General features: G+C 44.2%; 1 protein-coding gene across 2 annotated transcripts in view; it reads right to left on the bottom strand.

Moving 5' to 3' along the window:
• Positions 1 to 20,017, bottom strand: part of LRRN2 (leucine rich repeat neuronal 2) — a 151,092-nt gene extending 131,075 nt beyond the window's left edge. Inside the window, exon 1 of one of the 2 annotated variants that reach the window (XM_081916336.1) lies at positions 19,599 to 20,017. The gene's annotated coding sequence lies outside the window, so the exon portion shown is untranslated. Of the gene's footprint in view, positions 1 to 19,178; positions 19,538 to 19,598 lie in introns of those variants that run through there. The other variant, XM_081916337.1, reaches the window with a different exon arrangement.
• Between the last annotated feature and the right edge of the window lie 3,825 nt (positions 20,018 to 23,842).

Below are 23,842 nucleotides of genomic sequence, written 5' to 3'. Positions count from 1 at the left end.
CACCAGAAGCCATGCATTTAGTATTGGGGGCCCAATTTTATGGAACTCCGTTCCAGTGGAGATCACACAAGACCCCTCCCAACTGAACATTGCTTCTAAGAGCCAGAAAAGCAGGGAGAACAAGACAGAAATCTCCCTCACACACAAACCCCGCCTCCTCAATCATTCTATGCTTGGGGTTTTTGTTTAACTGTTTCTTTGGAGGCAGAGTAGGAATCTACTGCTAGTGATTTGTATGACTGGCTAAGCAGATGGACAGAAGCCTCTCAGTCACTGGAAATGCACTGATATTATTGTGGGTGTATTATTGTGGCCCGGGGGCTGGATCTGGCCCAATCGTCTTCTAAATCCAGCCCACGGATGGCCTGGGAACCAGCGTGTTTTTACATGTGTAGAATGTATCCTTTTATTTAAAATGCACCTCTGGGTTATTTGTGGGGCATGGGAATTGGTTCATTATTCTTTTCAAAATATAGTCCGGCCCCCACAAGGTCTGAGGGACAGTGGACTGGCCCCCTGCTGAAAAAAATTGCTGACCCTTGGACCAGACCATGGCTTGGGAAGTTTTGGAGGGTTCAGAATCTTGGCAGGGTTATGTCTCAATCTGCCCATAAGTGGAGCCTGCCCTGCAATAAATTGCCACCTGGGGCAACTGCATTAATCTACCTAATAGTAGGGCCAGCCCTGCCGCAAGCATAAGAACTGAGCTTCTCCCTCCATATCTGCTGTATACAGAGATTCTGCTCTGCCAAGCTCAACTTTAAGTAAGGAAGAGCGAGCAAGCTTCCAAGAGGGAGGAATCACCATGTACAACTGTCCCAATAGTTAAAGCTGCCACTGACTCCCAGAATCACGCCCTCTCACTTGTAAGCATCTCATGCCCTTCTAGAGGATCCATCCTACAGTTTGAGAGCCCAGGACTCACCTGCAAAGAGGATCACAGGAAACTGCCTTATATTGGACCATTGGCCCATCTAGTTCAGTATTGTCTGCACTGACTGGCAGCAGCTCCCCAGAATTTCAGACAGGGTTCTTGCCAGGGCCAAGCCAGAGGTGCCAGGGATTGAACCTGGGACCTCCTTCATGCAAAGCAGATGCTCTGTGACTGAGCTATGGCCCTTCCCCATTGCAAATGTATTCAATTTGTGGTTGGGACCGGTGGTAAAATTATGCCACACTAGGAGCAGCATGCAACAAGATACTGAAGTACTAGGAGGTGAGGGAAGAGAGAAGCTTTTACCAGAAATGGGGAGGGGGAAAAAATCTATTATCATTATTCAGTGCCATTCGTTCCTCTTTCAGTTGCTTTCCAAATCTACTGCTCCATTTTCAACTTCTTCTTTTTTAAGCATAATTGATTTCCATAGACCTCCCTGGAAGCACAATCCTCAGCCCTCCTGCTGCTTTGTATCAGCAGCAAAGTAATGGGCACCATTTTTCACATGGCAGAGGTAGTGTTTTGCTGGTGCCGGTGCATAATCAGAGAGGGAGAAAGAGGAAGACTTGGGGTATGATAAGTTATCGCCTTTAAACATAAACAGGTCCTGTTAATTTAACTTCCATTTAAAAGGGGAAATGGCACAGGAGGAAATTCAGCACTTGCCAAACAGAAAAGGACAAATGCAATCAAGCTGGTGATGAGGGATTTATCTGTGGAGGATGTGTGTGTGTGTGTGTGTGTGTGTGAACTCGCTACAAATAAACCAGGAGGCAACAAAAAAAAAATGAAATGCCAAAAAGATGCCTAGATAGCATCACAGAAATCCATTTTGTCTCATTTAAATAGGAGCTTAATGAAAAAGAAGGTGCAGCAGAAGATCTCAGCTCTGGAATATGACACTCTCGGGTAATCTAGACACAGTTTGCAACAACAGGCATTGGGAGCAGCTCAGGCTTAGGATGGTGTCAGAGGGAGAGTCCATTAAAACTGGCAGCATCGCTGTGGAGCTGACTCAGGAACTGGCTTTCAATTCCTTGGAAGGGGCCAGGGACAAAGCAGCTATTTCTCTACCAAGGAAGCTAGCTAAATGTCAGCTTCACTGCCTGGCTCACTGCTGCAGACATCATAATGTTCACAAATGTCTCCTTGGATCCGGGTGTAAGAATCTTGATAAAATGAAGGGTGGGGCTCTCAGACCTCTCTGTCTGGCCTTCAGGACTTTCCCAGGCTAAGCTCCCATGTTGCCCTGGCCCTCCTCAAGTCTTTGCACCTGGCTAGAATGTGTCATTGAACTGCAATGATGCCTCTTGCTCATCTAGATGGAGGTGTGTGTGCATGTGTCTGTACAGAAACCTCTGGCGGTTGCATGGCTTGAATGCAACCTATTGAACAACAGTTAGGGTGACATCATATCTCCACCCACTTTTTGTCCCTGGCCCCCACCCACCATTGAAAGGAACATAGAGGGAATGTGGCCCTCTGACTGGGGATTAAAAAAAAGGTTTCCCACTTCTGCTATTAAGGATGAGGATTTTGCCTGCACTGCCAAAAGTCATTATACCTCTGAATAGCAGTTTCTGAGAATCACACGTGGGTGGGATGCTGTTGCTAGCTTGCAGGCTTCTCACAGGTATCTGAATGGCCACTGTGAAAACAGGATGCTGGACTAGATGGGCCATTGGTCTGATCCAGCAGGTCCTTTTATGTTCTTATGGTAGGAAGATGTTTAGGTCACAGCATGGGCAAATGATGGGGGAGCCGAACCCTTCTGCTACTCACATTGCTACCTTCCAAAATCACTTCTCCCTAGTCATTTTTCTCTTAGTGGCAATCTGCCACCAGACTGGGGAGATGGCAGATGTTCATTATCGCTGTGTGCATGAAGATGAATTTAGGTGACCGTGCATAAAAGTAGCACTGGGCCAGCCCCAGCATTAGGCAGAGTGAGATGGCTGCTTCAGGTGGTAGATGGTGGAGGACAGGGAGCAGTTGTAAGGTCTTGGAGGAATGGGCTGTGTGTGCCCTGCAATCTGCCCTGCCTTCCCATATCTAGCCTGCTGGCATCAGGTGCAGTTAAGGGCGCTGTCCTCTTGCCAGTGCTGAACTTAGATTTGGCTGCTGGTCTCTTCAGCTTCTGTATGTGAAATTGGGAGCACCATCTTGCCTTTGCCTCATGTAATGAAGCAACTTGGCCAGCCCTGATTTAACACAAAGGTTTGCTTAAGCAAGGCTGCTAGGCAAGCAAATGTTCATTATTAATACAGTGTTTGCAGCAACTTTGAAATGTATTTGCTTTTTCAAATCCCCGCGACGGGGTGAGTTCCCGTTGCTTGATCCCTGCTCCTGCCAACCTAGCAGTTCGAAAGCATGTCAAAGTGCAAGCAGATAAATAAGTACCACTCCGGCAGGAAGGTAAACGGCATTTCCGTGCACTGCTCTGGTTTGCCAGAAGCGGCTTAGTCATGCTGGCCACATGACCCGGAAGCTGTACGCCAGCTCCCTCGGCCAATAAAGCGAGATGAGCACCACAACCTCAGAGTCGGTCACGACTGGACCTACTGGTCAGGGGTCCCTTTACCTTTACCTTTTATGTCCCCAATAATTTTAATGGAATTTCCAAATGTAATTAATAAATGTGTTTTGGATTGCAGCTGTTGGGGTTAGAAAACGACAATGGTCATAGTACACACAGTTATACTATTGCAGTCATTATTATGTCATCCCCCACATTTCATGTGAATTCTCAGCAGGCATCCCCTACTAACACACACAGAACACATGCCTCCTTACTACTGAAACTTTTTGAGAAGAGGTCATGGACAGAAAGTCTTCAGATTTACCTTCTGAAGCAGAAAAGGAGAGTAAAAAAGGCCATTTGAACATTATACTTTTTCCACAGTAGATTCATGCCCAGTTTTAAAATGTACCTTCAGAGCTTCTCAGAATTGGTCATTCAATATTTGTTAATTTAATAATTTGATTTCCATTAGTTCAATATTCAAAATGGGATGTTTGCTAATAAAGTAATTCTCCAGCGTACAAATCTGGATAGTCTCCCTAGAATTCTCAAGAATACTGGAACATTTACGAGAGCAATTGCCTTTTATGCTCTAATTTGCTAAGTCAGTAGTGGCACAGTAGAGCATCTGTCCCAGGTGCCTTCACTCCTGCTACTAACCCTTTCGCCACTCTCTCTCCACAACAGTTACAGAAGCTTCTGCCCAGGGAGATTGTGGTTAAAAAAGCCAAGTAGTTACAGGACATGATTTTCCAACTTACACTGGTTGACACAACAGGGGGAAATGGCCAGTTAAGTTTGAAAGAAAGCTCCTTCCTTTTTATGCTGAGCTTTCATTAATCTTTCTCCGTAAGTATTACAGATGGAAATAGACAATTGGATAATATAGACTTACGGTAACACAAAGTGTCAATGCCATCTTCTCTTAGATGTGAAGGATCCTATCTCTTTGAAGTGATTTAATTAGACCCTACTTCATGAAGCAGTTGGCAGTGGTTGGCCAATGAGTATTTAGCTTTAACAAATAATTTTAAACACATCTATTTTTAGTTACAAAGCTGGATTTTGAGTTCAATTTTACTTATTCATAAGTAGTAGGAACAAAGGGGCACAATGAACCACCACCTGGGAATGTATTTCCATCTTAATATTCTCCTGTATGTTGGTCAGCACAAAGGGATGTGGAATAAAAGATGAAAATCTAGGCTTTTCAAAAGTCTATGACTATTTCCTGGTTTTCAGAGCAAAACAATGGAAGACCTGGGGATATTAGATGGCAAATCAGAATAGTTCTCTGGCTTTAAAAATAATTTATCAGCAATTAAGAGTATTAAAATCAAGCAAGTACCACTGAATTTCACAGAAGCACAGGCGATCCTCTGGAGAATAGAACCATTTCTTGTCTTGTCTTTGAACTTTTAGGACTGATTCAACTCAGATTTGATGAAAATGAAAGAGGAAGAACAAAGCCAGCCCGATATAACTAGGCGTCCTTGATAAAGTGTAATCTTGGAGGGGAAAATTATACCCAGTGATATTCTCTACTAAATATGACTTTATAATGGAGCAGAAAAAGGTTATTAATTCTAATAGGAATCACTAGAGTCTCTATGGGGTCAGTTGATATTCCAAGCATTTTAGACTCAGAAGGTGCTGGAGGGGAAAGTTGGCATTAATACCAAGTAGAACTCCTGAATAATTCATTACAAGTAAATTATATGGGGTCTCTCATGCTTCTGGTACCATTATCCCTGTCTAGAAGTCAGCACATCGTTGGTAGGAAAGATGGTCCAGTAGTGAGCGAGGATTGCCCTCTGGATAGGCATGATAGTAAATTTTAAAATCTTTCGGGGAAAGAGCATTTCTTTAAATTCACAGATTCCTTCTACTAAAACTAAATGAGAGATTTTACGAGCATAAAACTCAAAACAGAACTCCAGAGCCAAATTGTATTCATTTTGCTATTTAGAAGATCTCTTTAAAAAATATTTAACCGTAAGGAATTTCCGCTCATTCAGCCATAAGCTAAGACTGGCTGCAGCTTCTGAGCATGTATATGCACAGCAAAATGGAGATGTATATTCTTCACTCAAGATGGCATACATGTGCCGGAAAAACATTTTATTACATTGAAGCAATATCTTCAGCTTTGCATATAAATGGTTGCATGTGAATCAAGACTGTAAAACCAAATGGAATGAAATGGAAGGAACAACAAAAAAAGTTACTCTAGCTTTTGTCAGAAGGAAGAATCTGTACAGTTCTGTTCTGTGCTCTTATAAGAATGTATGAAGAGCCTTGCTGGATCAAACCACAGGCCCATCTAACCAAGCATCCTGCTTCCAACTGCAGCCAAATCAGATGCCTACAAGAAGCCTGCAACCAGGACATGGGGAAATAGCCCTTTTCATCACCACCATTTTTTATTCTGAACCACTTCAGCATCAGCAGCGCATCTCACCAGAAATGCAATACCTACCAACATGTTACTTCCCCACCTTATTCAGAAAGGTCAACTTCTGTGACTAGAACACACCAAATATAAATATAAGTGCATGTGCAATTGTAGTTGAGGTGTCCATGGACAAGCTTGTCTTCTTGGCATTCATGGTCGAAACCTTCCCCCTAATCTACTTCCTGCACACAACATGCTCCTTCTGTTCCTTTGCAAATCCTCCCCTCTGCCTGGGTCACCCAGTGTGAGACTTGCTCATTGTATTTTGTGCATGACCTTGAGCAGTTTCCTTCTGCCTCTCCCAGCTATCATGACCCATTCAGTGTAATCCTGCTTCTTAACGGAAGGAGCAATCTCATCATATATGCACAAGCAGCGTATCTGAAGCCAAAGGATTCCGCCACTCTACTCCCCCAAAATAGCAGGTGTTCCACCATGCATGAACAGAAGTCACAGGACTTTGCTCCCTCTCGCCCACTGCCTTCCCCCTCTGACAAAGCAAAGGGGCTTGAACAGACCCCCATTTAGCTTCAGTGCCTGAGATGTGCCGAGATGCAATCGGAGCAATTTTCTTGACCATTTATTGCCTTACTAAAAACCACTCATTGGAACAGCCTTTTACACAACCTGCAATAAATATATTTATCGCAAAATACTCTACCCCATCAACAACCTCCAGACCTGCACGTATATTTCACTGCCTATAAACTGATTGATGCCCTGGAACTGCTTCAGGCTCTTAAACAGCTCTCCTTCACCTACTTCTCATTTCCCATGGCTTATGGGGAGGGAATGCAAGAGGCTTGGGAGGCACAAGCTAAGTTCCAATTGGCCTTCAGCACAGGAAGGGGGAGGTGGGCAAGTGAGGTGGGGATGTCGCCAGCAGGACTGGTGCAACTCTTGAAGGTCACAGCAGAGTTTCTTGTAGAACGTATGGTTGCTCTTTCAAGCAGTGATTGAGTTACGCTGATAAGGCTTTCAAGTCATGTAAATATAAAAATAACAGGGAATTAAATGACATAGGTTAAATGCTGCTGTGTGACTGACTGCTACCTGAACAGCAGGGTAGGGCTGGATTGCATTATAGGAGCTGTGTGCACAACAATTGACTTCAAGCTAGCCGTTTGCTGGAATGGAGGAGAAATTCATTTGGTCCACATTTTGAAGTGAACTGAACTAATTTATTGGTCCCAGACTTATGTGTGGATTGGAACACAGCTATTAACTAGATTATGCACTCCTCTAAATGCAGCTTTGGTTAAAAAAAATATGGATACAGTAATGTGTATTTTATGGGAGAAATGTGTATTTTAGAGGGAAATACATTGGAAAGCATACCAAACTGCATATTTGGGGGAAAGAATACCTACAAAGCATATCTACCATGTGTTCAAAAAGCAAACAGTTTAAATGATAACTGCCATACAATTTCCTTTTAAAAATATGCAAAACTAGCAGGAACTGACCTAAGACTGAGTGCCTGTGAACCTGACATGGAATGGAAAGAGGCTGGTTTGTCCATCCCCACTTCAGGTCCAAACTGCTTTGACTGATGGTTCACTAAAGGGTATGGCTGATCCATTCATAGGAAATTTGGTGTTTTGTTGAGCCTCCTTAAATGCCATTTGGCAGAAAGGAAGCATACAAATCTTATATTAAAATATTGATGAAGCAATCTGCTAAGGCAAAATGACCTTAGTTCAGAGTGGAAGGACTCTACAACACACCAAAGCATCCCATTGCCAGACAACTCCTTTCCCTCCCCAACAGCAGATACTGCCTATGATTCTGTCCACCAGTTGCTGTACTGGGTCCTGGGGAACATCGTTGTCACCTAATGTCTCTTTTTCAGACCATAGTAATTTTGGGGCAGTGAGATACTGTATTATGTAAGGACCATGTCACTTGCCTCTTGGCCCCAATGATTAGTTTATCTGCTCTTGTCTTCTGGTCTGCTATAGATAGCCTGATCCCATTTTTACCTACAACAGGGAAGAGAGACAGAGAAGGATGCATAGAACAATTGCTGGAGCACACACTCCTTTCCAGATAGTAGATTGAAGATACATGGCGCAGCCACCTCCCTGAAACTTATGAGGTCTGAGTCTGGCCATTGCTTGCATGGAAGACCATGTAGGGATACCATGTATACTGCCCTGAGTTCTGTGATGGAAGAAAGGTAAGGAATAAATGTAATGAGATGATTCATGTACATACCAGTTGCTGGGTATCACAAGTGGGGAGAATGCTGTTGTACTCATACCCTGCTTGTGGGCTTTCAATAGGCTTCTGGTTAGCCATTGTGAGACTAAGATATTGGACTGGATCAGATTTTTTATCTGATTTAGCAGGCCTCTTTTGTGTTCTTAATGATTCATGACACAGTGAACTCCAGTGCCTAAGGAAATAAACAGACATTTGTCTCCCTAATAGTTCATAGATCATAGAATCATAATTGGGAGGTGCCATTCAGGTCATCTAGTCCAACAACCTGCAATACAGGATTTTTTTGCCCAAGGTGAGGCTCAAACCCAGGACCCTTGGATTAAGAGTCTCATGCTCTACTGACTGAGCTATCCCAGAGCTGCAACAGAACTCATTTAAAAGAATATCACCCAGAAAGATAGCACACCCCATCTCACCAGATACTGCTCCTGTACAACAAAATGAGGTTTACACAGGAGTAGGACTGGGTGGTTTGAGTCACTTCCTTAAACTGTAGCACCAGCCTTGATTTCAAAAAGCATGGTGCAATTTTGTTTCTGTCTCCAGGTTTTTGATGCAAAAACTTGGTGTTGTGATAGAAGAAGAAATCTTTTGGGTGTTTTTCTTTTCAGGTGGTGGGGGACTGGTAATTTCCAGAAAAAAAGAGAAAGGGAATATATTTCCCAGGAAACAATAATTTCATTTGCAGGAGGCCACACAACAGAATAAGAGAAAGTGGCTGGCACATCTTGCTCATAGAAAGAGTCAGAAGAAGATGTCATCAATCAGCACGCCAGTGGCTCACACCTCATTGCAAAGAGAGTCCAAGCGAGACACAGATCTCCATTGTGCTCCCAGGCGCAAGGACTAGATTGCAAAAGCAATTGGCTGCAGCAAGCGCCTACATGTAGGGAATTAATTAGTAAGCCCCAGTAGGAAGGCCCCAGGTATCTATAGGCCAAATCCTCATGTGATCTAAACCAGCAATACCAAGAAGATTGGCTGGAGACAAACGGATTTACACCAGCTGAGGATCTGGTATACAGACACACAGTAAAGTGCAATTGAACGACAGGATTTCCTGAGCATCACAGAAGTATCAGTTGTTTTTAATAATCCATTCATATAGCTCAAAAGCCAGTCCAGGATGTATGATGGGATTAGGGAAGAAATTAAAGATGAATTTACTAATTGTAATTAAAGATGAATTTACTAATGCACACTTTCTGAAACAATATGCAAACTGAAATATAACCATCCTTTGAAATCTGCACTCCTTCAAATGTTGCAAAGCAGTTCTCTGGCCAAGTGATGTGTACAAAAAACACATATACTAGAGAAAATGTGCCTAAAACTCATACACATGACATACAAAATACACTATATTAGGGAAATATACTTTGAAATAATGTGTATTGAAATAATGTGAAATAATGCCAAATTTGTATATTTTACAAGAAATTCACACTAAAATGCTAATGAATTTTCACGAGGGCCTTATTTTTGTGGGAATTCCACAAAAATGACATGGCAATGTGAAGAACTGAAATTAAAAAAATTGAGAAATTGGCAGATTTGTCCATCCCTAGTCTATGGTCTTTGATAATGAAGACCAGAGGCTTGCTTCTGATGTGAAGGGACTAATTCAGGGTACTTTAAAACATCACAGACTTGGCACAAGACTGTGTGTATTAAAAATATATTAAAAAATACGGAAATGCTAATCATATTTCGCAATAAAGAAAACTATACAAAGGAACTCATTGTCAGAATTTTAGCTATGGACAAATAACAACCTTTTAATCCAAAATAATGTATTTTTCGCTCTATAGGATGCACCTATTTTTTGGGGGGGGAGAAAATAAGAAGAAAAAAAATCTGAACCCCAGAAGCCAAAACAGCAAGAGGGATCTGGCATCTGGGATAGCCTCTTGCTTTTCTGGCTTCAGGGACAGCCTTTGAAGCCTCCGCAGGGCAGCAGGGTGCCTTCACCCCGCTGCCCTGCAGAGGCTTTGCGCAGCCATCCCCAAGCTAGAACTTTGAGACGGAGCGCTGTGCAGCGCTCCGTCTCCCTGTTCTGGCTTTGGGCTTAGCTGCGCAGCCTGCATTCGCTCCATAAGACGCACACACAATTTCCCCTTACTTTTTAGAAGGGAAAAAGTGCATCTTATAGAGTGAAAAATACATAAGTGTTAGTTGCCAATCTCTTAAAGATGTTTCTCAATTTAATTCTTTCTGCAATTTCCAGATTTTTCACAACACAGTTGTAGCATTTAAGAGACTGTAGATTTTTTTCAATTTGCTGTTAATAGAAGTGAGCTACCTTTACCATAAACAACTGGATATTGGGGCAAATTTTGTGTTGTTTAAAATTTCTTCCTGATAGGGCATATTGTCGACCCTTGATTAGCTTTCAGTGGTAAGACTAGAAAAGTATAGCATCCCTAGCTAGACAGACCAAGAAGCAGAGAGGTGGAGATGTAGGATAACATCCTTTCAGATAGGAGGATATCTGCTCAAACAATCTAAGTGTTTACCAAAGCAGTAACTGACTTTTGCCAGCTTTGTGCCCCAAGGAAATTATGGAGCAATCCATCATCTCTCAGTCATTTCAAACTTCCAGTAGACAGGTATGCCTCTTGTGTAAAGTAAAATCCAGTTAAATTATTGGCCAGTAGCCATGTTGTTCAGGAACTTTTCCACCCTTCCAGCTCTTTTTGACCTCAAATTGTTGGCCTTCACAATTTCTCTTGCAATATTATTTCCCAAGTTAACAATTCAATGAGAGACTTATCAAAAACGGATGCCTGTTAATGTGGCTGGATGTTTGTTCCAACAACTTATATGTGATTACAAAAATCATTGTATCTGCGCAGACAAAATAGCATCAGTTGCTACCTGCTATGCCAACTGTTCCCTGAGCTCCACAAATGATAGCAAGTTTTTAGTTATGAAATACCTTCTGCTTCTATGAGGTTGGTTGCAGAACAACTCTTATTGCCTGGAAAACTGAATAATATATAGTACCAGTAATGATTGTATAATGAAGTGTTATAACTTCTGTATCTTTCTATAGTAGCATTACCACTGGTAGAATCAATTATACAACCAAATCAAATATGGTGACAATTAGTTACAAATGGTGGCATTTTACAACGTACAAGACTGGGCCCAAACCCATTAAGATAAATAAATGTGCAAAACATTCTAATTCTCCAGATTGTGCAAGGTTTCTCATTAGTTTTGAAGATTCTAGGATTACCTCATAAAATCACTGCCATTCCTGGTGACAGCTACAGGTGATCAGTAATTCCTACAGGAAAAAATTCTATCAGAAAGTCACATTTGATTGGAGGGGGCAGGGTTGGAACTCCCATATTCATTCCTCCAGAATACTTTCAGGTTTTCTCTACAATCACTACCACAATGTTTTTAGAACTGAAATTCTCCAACATCATATTGTATGAAGCATCCAAATTATGTTCTCAAAAATAAAAATACTGTTTTTTTAAAAAAAAAAGAAACAGAAAACACCTCACTTTATAAAAAAAATGATGGTGAAATCCTATACACATCAATCTAGGACTGCCCTGTAAAATGCCTTAGACAAAATCCCAAGTTTGGACAGGACTGCATAGTGTAATTTGATGGCGATTCCTCTAAATTCAATGTTTCAGCAAGCAACCAAGTTATCCTGGCTGAGGTCTACACCCTCCAGCTAAGAATCAGTTGTGTCCAACCTAGTTTTAAATGCAGGAAGCAGAAGGAGGTTATTATAGGGCTAACAGATCTGACTGTCAAGCTGCTCTTCCAGAATACTTACTGAACTTTATCCCCTTTCCTATGCTCATTTCATGACTCCCAGCCATATCCCCTTGTTCTCATAATTCCTCTTCTACTTCCTATGCAGATAATTCAGGTGCCGGACCTGCAGCAGACCTTTTATCTCACGAGAACAGAAGCTGCCTCTGGATATCACAGGATATCACAGCAAGATTCTGCTGCAGCCGAAGTTGCAGGTACTTTGCAATTTAGGGCTCATTCACAATTCTGCTTGTCCTGTGCCCAGAGCCATAGCTACTAGTGGCGGGGGTGGTGTTGTTTAGCCAGGGGTTTTGTTTTTTTGCCCTGGGTGAAGCCTCCAGAGGGGTGCTATTGAGGCTCCCAACCTCTCCCTCCCCCTCTGTGCGTGTGCAGGTGCAAATGTGCATGGGAGGTGTGCCAAACTGGGTCTTTGACCCAGGTGAAATAAAGCCTAGTTTCACCCCTGCCATGCCCAGAAAACACAGGTCCAAGCACTTGTCTATTTTCCCCACCAATTTCCCTGGGAAAACCTGCTCTTTAAACATCAAACCCAATTGATGTTTGCTCTGATTCAGTGGTAAAGATTGGTTTCCCTGGGAGAAGGAAGCAGGACAAGCAGAAGTCTGGATGAGCCTTCAGAGGACTCCCAGATTATTTCGCCATCTATTATTGGACCATGTCTGCCTCATCAGTCAACTACATTTATTTTGTCACCTTGAACTGACATGTATCTCTGGTTGTGTGTGATATGATCCCATGGCATATGAAAACAGTTCAGGTTGCAGCTGACTTTCCAAACCACATTTGAAGCTTTTGACTTGATGAGACACTATCATAGATCTGGTGTCTTTGTGTAGCAATTAGTTCACTTTTTACTTTCATTGACCTGAATGGCAATCTGGATTAAGAAGGAGGTTAGTGATTTCTAGATTTACTAACAGCTCAGAAAACACATTTTGAAAAACGTGTGGCTACCCTGCAACAGGTTATTTATTCATGGCCTCAGATTATTGAAAGCTTGAAAAATCAACCAAGGGTGGTTAATAAATAGGAGAGTTCTGAGCTTGAGTTACTGGATACTAATTCATGGCTGGCCAAACCCTCTTGGCTCTGCTTCTGAGAGACTCTACCCCTTGTTTCTGAGAGACTCTACCACTTGTTTCAATTGCTTATGCCAAAATGGGTTGAAGAGGAACCAAGAGTGAGTAATTTCTTATAGGATCACACCAGTACAGGAGAATAACTTTCCCCAAAGAATCCTGGGAGCTGGAGTTTGTGAAAAATGTTGACCTCACAGAGCTACAATTCCCAGCAGCCCTAACAAACAACAGCCCTTGGGAATCTCCATGACTGTTAAAGTGTGGCTGTGACCTAACGTGTGCCATAAGCTCTTGTAATAGGACATGTGCTTGCATAGGTACAATACTTTGAGAATAATTTTCTAGGAGATAAGATATTTGAGCCACTGGAAAGCAAAGTCCGGTTGTAATAAATTGTAGTCTGGCATTATAATGTTAACAGAATGACAATCAATCTGGAAGCAATAATTGAAAACTCCATATAGCTCTTCATTCATTTAATACCAAACTCGTTGAAGATGCCTCTCTGGTGTCTTCAGATCTATCTTTTATGAAGAATCTTGTCTAACCATTCAAGGTGGTTGGCACAGACATGCAGATGTGTATAAAAATAAATGCCGTAACACAACCAGTTGCTCTGCATGAAACAGTCTTTGGAAATAAACACATCAAAGAGCAGGAAGGAACAGTTTATCCCAGGAAGCCTTTGATGTGAGAACAGAAATAAGAGTAGAACATAAGACAGACCTTGTTGTATTTATACATCTGAGAACAGACCATAGCAGAAGAAAAAAACACTTATGGGAAAAAATATTTTAAGAAGACACTTCCCAGGAAGAAACAGTTTAGTTAAGGTGATCCTAAGGAAACTAATTGGCATATTTTCTGATATCATAGGCATAGCTGTAAAAGGCAGGGGTTAGATACCTGTTAACCTTATCACCATCTATGGTCTTGTTTTGATTAAGAGAAACAAAGATTTCATTACATAACATAAATCACACTAAAGCCAAAAGTGGGCCACCCAAGACATTTTGCTACCCAAGGCAAGAGACAAAATGGCACCATGTGCAAAAGCTGCTGGGGCTAGTGGGTGAACCGTCCTTCAACACTGGCAACAGGACAAACTCCTCCAATGTTCATGAGGGCAACAGGGCAGCTTAGAAGGTTCAGGAAATGCCATGTGGCATAAACTGTCTTGTCCACCAATACCTTGCTCCCATTTCCTATCCCTCAGCATCTGCCACCTGAAGTCATCATGCCACTCTGACTAATGGTAGGGCCAGCCCTGACTAAAAGTCCTGTGCACACATTACAATTATGTACACTGAGCATACAGGAAGAAGAATGGGGGACCTTGCACATTCAGCATAGCTTGTGTGTGTGTAACAAACTTTGTTCGCATAAATTCTGTATGTGAGGTAGGGGACTCCACTTTTTGTGTATGAACATTATGTCTCTTGATGGTTATGGTGAAACATATTGGAGGCTTGGCCAGTGGGCTGAGCAGGTATACACTATCAGTATACACAGTTATAATATGTCATAGAATCACAGAACTGTACAGTTGGAAAGGACCCCAAAGTTAAATCTACTCCAACCTTCTGCAATGCATTAATCACATCTAAATGTGTGCAGCTCTTATGCAAATGCAGCTACAGACGTGAATAATACTTGCATCAACAATCCCCTTTTCTCACATCAGGATCTGAGTTACTCCAGTTCATAAGACATTATGATGTATCACAGCTCACATCCCTGAATGGACTCAGCACTCCTCTTGTTTCTGTAATATAACTGTGCTGCTATAGGATGAGATAAGAAGAACAAAGAGAGAAGATATTTATTTCTTTTCTTTTTCTTTCTTTTTTCTTCAAAAAAGCCTTCTATCACATGAATGAATTCAGCGGAAAACCTTTTCACCAGGCTCAGGCGGAAGTTCTATGTAAGATTATGTAGGACGGAAAGGTGTCACCTTTTACTGAGCCAGCCTCAGCTGAAGAGAATCTTTCAAGCAGCATATAACTCTACTTTGGACAGGAGTAGCTTAGCCTTAAGCTTGTACTCCCACTAAAAGAAACTCCAACCAATAAAATCCATCACCTTTCTCATTCACAAAATCCAACATGGTAACACCAAAACAAACAAACAACAAATCCAAACAAGTAACCTAAAACATATGTGAAGAAATTCATGAAGCTAAGAATGAACCTTTGCTCTGGATATTTGGAGGTCTGTAGACTAGCACGTGGAGATGAATAGTATACTTGGTACTTGGTTTTGGAGGAGGCAGATTTTAAAATCTGTTTTGAAACAAACTTCCAGGCTGGATTCCAAAATTTCTTGAATTCTAGAACAGCCTCACAGCCTTTCTATCATATGTGCAAAACCTGCTAGGTTGGACTGCACTGATTTCAAAGAATATATGCAGATTCATAACCCAGGCTGCAGTGGCCTCATTCACTAATCCCCCCAGCATGTAATAAAGGCCATGTGATAATGACATTGTTGATGTGTACATTGCAGCGAGGCCTTTGAGTATGTGCAGGCATAGAAGAAAGTTCTAGAACTCACTAGGATATCACCCAGCATCTAGGTTCTGGTAAGTCGGTGCCACATTCGCTGCCAAAATGTACACACATAGATGCCATTCTCATGTTTCATTGAACTCATGGTAACAATTCTGATCTGCCACTTAGGGTTGTTGCAAAAATTGCTGGAGGAAATGTATGTGAGGTGCTTGGACACTCAGAGGTGTGTTATACAAATACTAGATATTAGAAGCTGGTGGAACAGCTTTAGTAAATTACATTGCCCAGAGCTAGTCAGTCTTTCAGAATTTCAAAACTGGTCCAACAGAAGATGTCATGACAGCTTCATTGCTTCCTTGAGTCCTTGGCCCAACAACACAACAATTCAGTTTTGTTTTTGCTTGAAGCTAAATACAGTGAAACTCAATAACTCGCACAATGGCAGCAACAGTGGTTCATGTTGTCTCTAATATTATCTTGGAACGTTGCAGTACCAAAATGTAATGAAATCTTTCAATTTTCTTCCCAGGTTGCTTTAAATCCAGCATACGGTATATGTTATTGCCAAAATTTGGAGAAACTTAGCATTTCCCATTCTCTCTCTCTCTATTAACAATCGCACATGCATGCCAACATTTACCAGAATTTGGACGGGTGTAGCATGCATAATATATGTAGGCAACACATATAAAGGTAGAGAGATCTGAGAAACTCAGCTGCCCTGCTGCTACCTGGCTTCTCCTGCTCCATAAATTTTGTCAGCACAGAAACTTCATGTGGAGTCATTTTGTATCAATGCAAAGCAACGACAGTTTTTCACTTGCTTCTAACATTGATGCTGAACTAGTGTAAGTGTCACTATTTAAGATGTAAGGCTATGGAGTAGCGCGGAACTAGGTCAGCTAAAAGAGGGTGGTTTTCCCCAAGGTGAACAGCGACACCAGGTCAAGGAACACTGCAGTATATTATCATGAGGCTGGAGAACGGAGGCAAGAGGTTCGTTTGGTGGTGAGAAGACCTCTTGACCCACAAACAGGGGAGATGTGCAGAGAGAACTCCAAGCAGGAGCTCTATGGGAAAAGGCTGTTTTCCAATCACTGGGCCATTTTGCCAGTGGAAACTCCTGAGGCCACAGCTAGGTGTGTTCACTGCACTGGGTTCCCAGTATTCATATTCAGGGAGGGAAGTCACTCTGGAGTTTCCTCCTACAGGGAGGAATGGAATTAGAATGGAATTTGTTCCACTTGATGAAGGAAGGACAAACTGCAGCATTAGCCCTGCTTACTTAGCAAAGCGCTTCTACGTGCCTGCCTTCTTGCCGGATGCTCAGCGGAGCACAGAAGTCCCTTGATCTCAAGGGCAAACAGCAGCTCGACTGTTGCTTAAATAAGGGAAATAGGATCATCACAGAAAATTCAGCATACCTCCAGGTCCGTTTCCTCACTTGCCTTACTTTGAGTCCCTAAGATATCTACTTGCCCACCTCCTGGGACCAAGACCCTTCTTTTTCAAGATATCCAAATATTCTGACAGCAAGCCACAGGTACCTCCTAGTAGAAGAGCGAAGGGCAACCTTTTGGAGCTGAATCTCCCTCTGGCTGGCAATAAGCAGTGGCCACCCAAGCCATCTGATTATGGTTTCCTTCCAAGAGCACATCCGAGACTCTGAGAGCCTAGTGAGGAGAGGGCTGAGCATGCAGAGAACCCATACAGATCAAGACCCAAGAAAAACTTGGGCATTTAACAGAAGCGGGGGAGGAAAGGAAGTGTGCTCCTGCTTTATGCACTTCTCCCCCCCCCCCCAAGGTGAGATGTGTGGTCATACATCTCACCCTAGTGGAGCTATGTAAGTTCCACCTGCCAGTGTTACACAGGAAATACAAAATGAAGGGCAAGTCATTTGGGCGTCCTTTCCCCCTCCACAGCGTGCACACACATTAGAGGTACTAATAAGGAAAGCTAACACAGGTCAAATTTCTTCACTTTTTCAGCAACAGCTTGTAAAGGATCGGCTAGTGCTGAGGAGAAACACACTCCCTTTCGACAGAAGAGCATCATTGTGCCAGAAGCCTTGCACTGGAGGCAAGGGGGAGGACCCTTCGGTAGCCCTGCAACACACGCCTTTTGACACTGAGATTTTGTAGAGAGAGTTAGCTGTGCGTACACCTTTAGAACACATTCTCCCCCTCAAAAAATTACCCCTCGCAGAGTTGCGATCCCCAGCAACCCTTAACAAACTACAGAGCCCAGGAGTCTTTGAGGGGATGTGCGCTGAATGCACTTTAAAAGTATAGTGTGCACACAGCCTTAGGCAAAGGATGAGAGAATGAAAGATACAGGTCCATGCATCTGGAAAGAAAGAAAGAAAGAAAGAAAGAAAGAAAGAAAGAAAGAAAGAAAGAAAGAAAGAAAGAAAGAAAGAAAGAAAGAAAGAAAGAAAGAAAGGGGGCAAGTGATCTGATTGCTATGAGGGGAACTATGCACACACAGACTTCCTGATGCTCACTGTAAAAAATATCCCTCCTTTTCCAATGTCCCCCGCCTTCCCCTTAGAGAGAGCTTCTACTCCATTACTAGGGAAGGTTTGCTTCAGAGCCATGATCTAATCTAACTAACTGCATGATTTAACACAGAAGTGAAAGAAATACAAATTATTTACAGATCTATTTCATGTGACGAAAGCTCCCGTTGGAAAAACCCCCTTTGCCTCGCCACAGGGATACACTGCTTTCCCAAGATGGGTTGCAGATCAGAAGCAGGATTGCAGGGGGAAAGGGGAGCGGGGCGGGGGGGGGGGGGTTGAACAGAGTCTCTTCACGTGTGGGTAGAATATGCCATAACTACAACAGGGAAACGGTTCGGCAGGGCTGTATTTCTCCTCGGGCACACGCAAGGAAGGGAAGAAGGAGCAGAAGCAATCACAGCCCCCTCCGACGCCTGCACTTGTTCCGCCAGCAACTCTTCGGCAGAGCTGACGACCCCCACCGCCTTCTTCGCTCGCTTCCTCGCAGGCTAGCCTGGCTCTCTCTCTCTGGGATGACGACAGACAGCCATCGCCGGGTTATTGCAGGAGGCTTTAGGGGGCTGTTGGCAATGGTGAGCGAAGGTGGTTCTTTGGCTTGTCTGCAGAAGCCAATGTGGCTCCCTAATGCACCAAGTTCCTGTTCCACCACCACCCATCTCTCTCTCACAAACACATACACGCACACTTCACTCTCTCGATCAGCTCTTCCTGGGTATTATGATGTTTGTAATCAGAGCCCTTTTCGTTTACGGCACCATCGCAGGATGGAGGCTGCTAGGCTAGACGGCCAGAGCCCAGGCAACCTCTTGAGATCCTAAGGTTCGTCGGGTGAAATGCGCGGGGCCAAGCGAGCCTCAGCCTCTCCGCCAGGGGAGTGGAGGCTGAATCCTGTGACTACATGTAGAGACGACCGGTGTCAACCTCCTCCCCCCACCCCACACGGGGACCACCCCCTCCACGGGAGCCACTCCGGATTGAACACCCAAGTCAACCTCTCCCCAGTCGGACATGGGGTTTCTGCGCTATCTGATAGACCAGAGTTTGGCCTCCTTACCATCCCCTTGGATAAGTGTGTGTGTATGTGCATGTGAGAGAGAGAAAGAAAGAGAGACTCGGACACACCTGGATCAGAACGCCCGCTCTGTACAGCTGCCTCGGATTCCAGAGGATCGACTCCGGATCTACGCCGCCACCGGGCGCGAAATCCGGATCGAAAGTTCGCAGTCGGTTAGCGCCCTCTTCTTTCCCACCTAGCGCGTCTCCCTCCAGCCTTGACTTTCTTATCCGCTCCCCGCACCCAAAACCAGACCATCCGAGACACGAGAGCGACACGGCAGCGGCTTCCTCCCCGCGCGAACCCCCTTCCTCGCTTCTGCCTCTCCCAGAACAGGAGAGCGCGCGCGGGCGAAACCCACCCAGAGAGGGTGTCCGTCAAATCAAACCTCCCTCCCCGTCGGCCCCTGAGAAGCACCCCCCCCACACACACCTGCCACCCCCCTCCAATGCCCCCGCCACGGGTAAAGGACAAGGAGCTCAACTTACCCTTGGATTCTCCTCTCTCCTCTCCTCTTAGCTGCTGCTCCCTGCCATCGAGGCACGCACATCTGGCTCAGACGGATCCCTGGAGTTGGCAGACACAAGGAGGCTGGCGGCGGCAAGTGGGGGGCGGTGCGGTTCCGGGGCCCAGACGAAGCTCGGGAGCTTGCCCAGACTCCCCCACCCGGACGGAGAGGATGGCAGGAGAGGGCTCTGCCTCCGAGGCTCCCTCCTTCCTCGTTCCCTGCGCGCGCTCTCGCTCTCTCCTTTCCAGCTAGTTGTTGGGGAAGCGGCGGGGAGAAAGATCCTCTTTCCTTTCCCCCTCTTACATCTTATTTGCGATCTCTCTCTCTCTCTCTCCTTTCCTCTCCGCCGCCGCCGCCACCACCACCACCACCGTGTACACCTCCCTCCTCCTCCGCCTCCTCTCCCTCTAGACTCCCTCCCTCCTTCCCTCTAGCTGGAGTCTTGTCACTGCAATGTGCCACCCACCTGAATCAGCTCCTGCCTGCTTTGCCACTTAACTCCTGAGGCACCAGCCGGCTCGCTGTGGTAAACAACCCGGGAGAGGGGCCCTGCCTGCCTGGCAAGAGGCAGTGGTGATGGTGGGGACGCCCTGGCAGAGCAGGCTGCTGGCAGCCAGAGCCCAGGCTTCAGGAGAGCAGCTGTCTCCAGGCAAAGGCTGCCATCTCTGGGCGTTCGGGTGGAAGTTGCCAGAGATCGTGCCCAGGCGTGTGCCGTGGGGTGAGGGAGCCCAGAAATACCCCAGAGGGGAGGAGATCAAGGCAGGAGAGCCAGAACTTGATTTTATTTATTACTTTCATATGTCGCCTTTCACCCACAAAGGAGCCCACGGCGGCAGATGTGGGAATGTTAAAACAATGCAAAGTAAAATAAAACGAACATATTTAAAATGTTTAGAACATTGAAAAACATCAAAAAGCAATCACATACCCTCACAGTTGGTAAATTCAAGGTTGCCATGGCCAGTCTTGCCTATAACCCATCAAATCCCTGAGTAAACAGGAATGTCTTTCTGCTGAAAGTCAATAATGAGGGAGACAGAAGCACCTCACTAGAGAGGGCATTTCGCAAATGGGGAGCAACCACTAAGGAGCCACTGTTGTTACAACTCCTATGCCTAATATTATTAATAAAATGTCAAGCAACAAAGCCATAAAACAATATAAATTAAAACATTAAGACTTTTTAAAAAAGAAAATTAAACACAATCCCAAGATCCTCACAAACCAGTGCTTTTTTTCTGGGGGTCATCAAGGGTATGCAGTACTGGCACCTCCCCTCCCCCCCAATGTTAAGAATGTGGCACTTACTGTAACAACTTCATGGTGAGTACGGATGTCTTTCCCCCCTAAAAAATAAAAAAGCACTGCTCACAACCAACCATTTCAAGGTTTCCAGGAACAGTCTATTTCAACTACCAAATGCTGGATGAACAGGAATGTTTTTAAAATTCCTCCTGAGCAGCAATAATAAGGAGTTGACAATGGCAAAAAGGGGTGGGGGGGAAATCCGTTTGAAAAGTGCTGAAGACAGAGCCATACCTGGGGGGGGGGGGAAGCCAGGTTTTTTGCCCCAGGTGAAGCCTCCAGAGGGGTGCCATTGAGGCTCCCAGCCTGTGTGTGTGCATGCACGCAAATGCACATGGGGTGTGGGTGTGCGCGCCAAACTTTGTCTTTGACCTGGGTGAAATAAAGCCTAGTTTCACCCCTGCTGAAGAGAATCAGTTTCAAAAATGCTCTGTCCAGGCAAACATAAGAAGAAGAGTTTGGATTTGATATCACTACCCTAAGGAGTCTCAAAGCAGCTAACATTCTCCTTTCCCTTCCTCCCCCACAACACACACTCTGTGAAGTGAGTGGGGCTGAGAGACTTCAGAGAAGTGTGACTGGCCCAAGGTCACCCAGCAGCTGCATGTGGAGGAGCGGAGAAGTGAACCCGATTCACCAGATTACGAGACTACCGCTCTTAACCACGACACCATACTGCAAGAAGAGCCTGATGGATCAGGCCACGAAAGACATCTACTCCAGCATCCTGTTCTCACAGTGGCCAACCGCATGCCTGGAGAAAACCCACAAGAAGGATTCAGGCACAAGGGCCCTCTCCTTTTCTGTGGTTTCCAGCAAGTGGTATTCAGCACCATTGCTGCCTCCAACTGTACAGGCATATTACAGCCATCTTGGCTAGTAGTCTTTGATGGTTCTCTCCTCTACGAATTTGTCTAATTCTCTTTTAAAGCCATGTACATTGCTGCCTCTATGTGGGAGCATGTTCCAAAATTTAACTATATCCTGTGTGAAGAGGTTCTTTCTAAAGCAAGAAGCATTATCAGAGTTCAAGGACACAATCCAATCAGGGGAAAATTAACAATATTAATATTAATAGTAATTAATAACCCACTTTTTTTCCTTACCAGGGACTCAAGGCAGCTTACAGATAAAATAGGAACAGCTAAAACAGAGAAAAGAAAATAATTACAAACGATTAAACATTAATAGAATTAAAACTATATACAAATTTAAAAGAACTATTAAAAACATACAGATAACTACACTAAAACCAGCATGGCGCCAGCCCTTCCCTTAAAAGCGGTCCGTTCCCAAAAGTCTGTTGGAATAAGAAGGGATAACAAGGAGGGAGCCTGTCTAACTTCTCTAGGGAAGGAGATCCAAAGTCTGGGAGCAGCCACCGAGAAGGCCCTCTCCTGCATCTCTAGCTGTGAGGGTGGCAGGACTGAGCAAAGTGTCTCCTTCCTCAGAACCTGGGCAGATTATATAACAGAATATGGTCTTTCAGGTAGCTTGGACCTCATTCATGCAGGGCTTTATAGATCATAACCAGCACTTTGAATTGTGTCCAGAAACAGACCAATTGCATGCTCCCTACCCTATAACCCCTGAGGAAAGCTTGAAGCATGGCCAGCAAGGGATATGTCTCAAGGGCTAGACAGAGAGGGCCCCAAGTGCCCCACGCATGGAGTAGGAGAAGCCTTATGTTTCTTTGCTGCAAGACAGTACCAGGAGTTCTACAGGGAAATGTCAACAAGATGTGATGCAGGTCAGTGTGCCCTTCGCATTAGACAACCTGTGTATACATACTGATGCAGAGGAAATGGAGAAGCTCAGGCTGCTGTCCAAGAAAGAGGAAAAAGAGAATCTCGTGTTAAAGGAAGAAAATGTGTCTCAGCAGCCAACCTAAGCTCAAAACCACATGCTTCATTTATTCATTATGCTATTTATAGGTTGACTCGTTATAGAAAGTTATCTGGGCAGCTTACAGCATAAAACATTGAAACATTTAAAAATCACATTACAGTAAAATTGAATAAAACACCAACCTTCCCCAGCTATGATAGAGCTGATTCAGAAGATCTGCTTCCTGATAACTCTCCTGTACACCCGTTTCAAATATCTATGGATTTAATTCTGGCCCTTTCCCTATAATGACATAACACAGAGAGCTAGCTACCATACTGGAGAGACCTAGAAAGAATCTTGTTATCCTAAAACAATATAATAGTTCCTTGAGTGTGCTGTATACATTGGGGACTTAGGACTTAGAATCATAAAACTGTAGAGTTGAAAGGGGTTCTGAGGGTCTAGTCCAAACCCCTACAATGCAAGAATCTCAACTAAAGCATCCATGACAGATGGCAATCCAACCTCTGCTAAAAAATCTCCTATGTCACTCATTGAATTGATACCTTTTACCACATGGGCTGCTGATTTAGGTTGGGACCCACTGCTTGCCCCATGGGTGTTGAAAAGCCTGCCTTTTCTTCCAGAGGCACTATCATTGCCAGAGTCAGGGCCAGCAAAAGCTTAAGCTTTGACATTGAGCACCTGACATCCTGTACTATAGCATGGCATCCAGTACTCTGAATCAGCCTTTGCCTACTTGGTGGCCTCCAGATGATTAAGACTACAACTCCCATTGACTAGGCCTGATGGGAGTTGTAGTCCAAAATATCTAAGAGGGCACCAGGTTGGCAAAGGCAGCCCTAAATCCTATGCCTAGAAATAGAGATAACATCAGAGCTTGGAGCTCTTCACCCTCTTGAAGGCCCATGAGAGTTCACAGCAAGCAGTGGGGTGGTGGTGAAGATCAACTCCATTTCCTTATAGCGAAATATTCATTGAGATCCAAAAGACCACTAATGCCCTAACCATGGCTTTTGTTTAGAAGCTATTTTGCAAAGTGTGGGACTCAACATGCGAGGACGATGG

This window comes from Podarcis melisellensis (assembly GCF_964234715.1).
Source record: "Podarcis melisellensis genome assembly, chromosome: 6".
Lineage (NCBI taxonomy): Eukaryota > Metazoa > Chordata > Lepidosauria > Squamata > Lacertidae > Podarcis > Podarcis melisellensis.
This window is presented reverse-complemented; position numbering and strand designations above follow the sequence as displayed.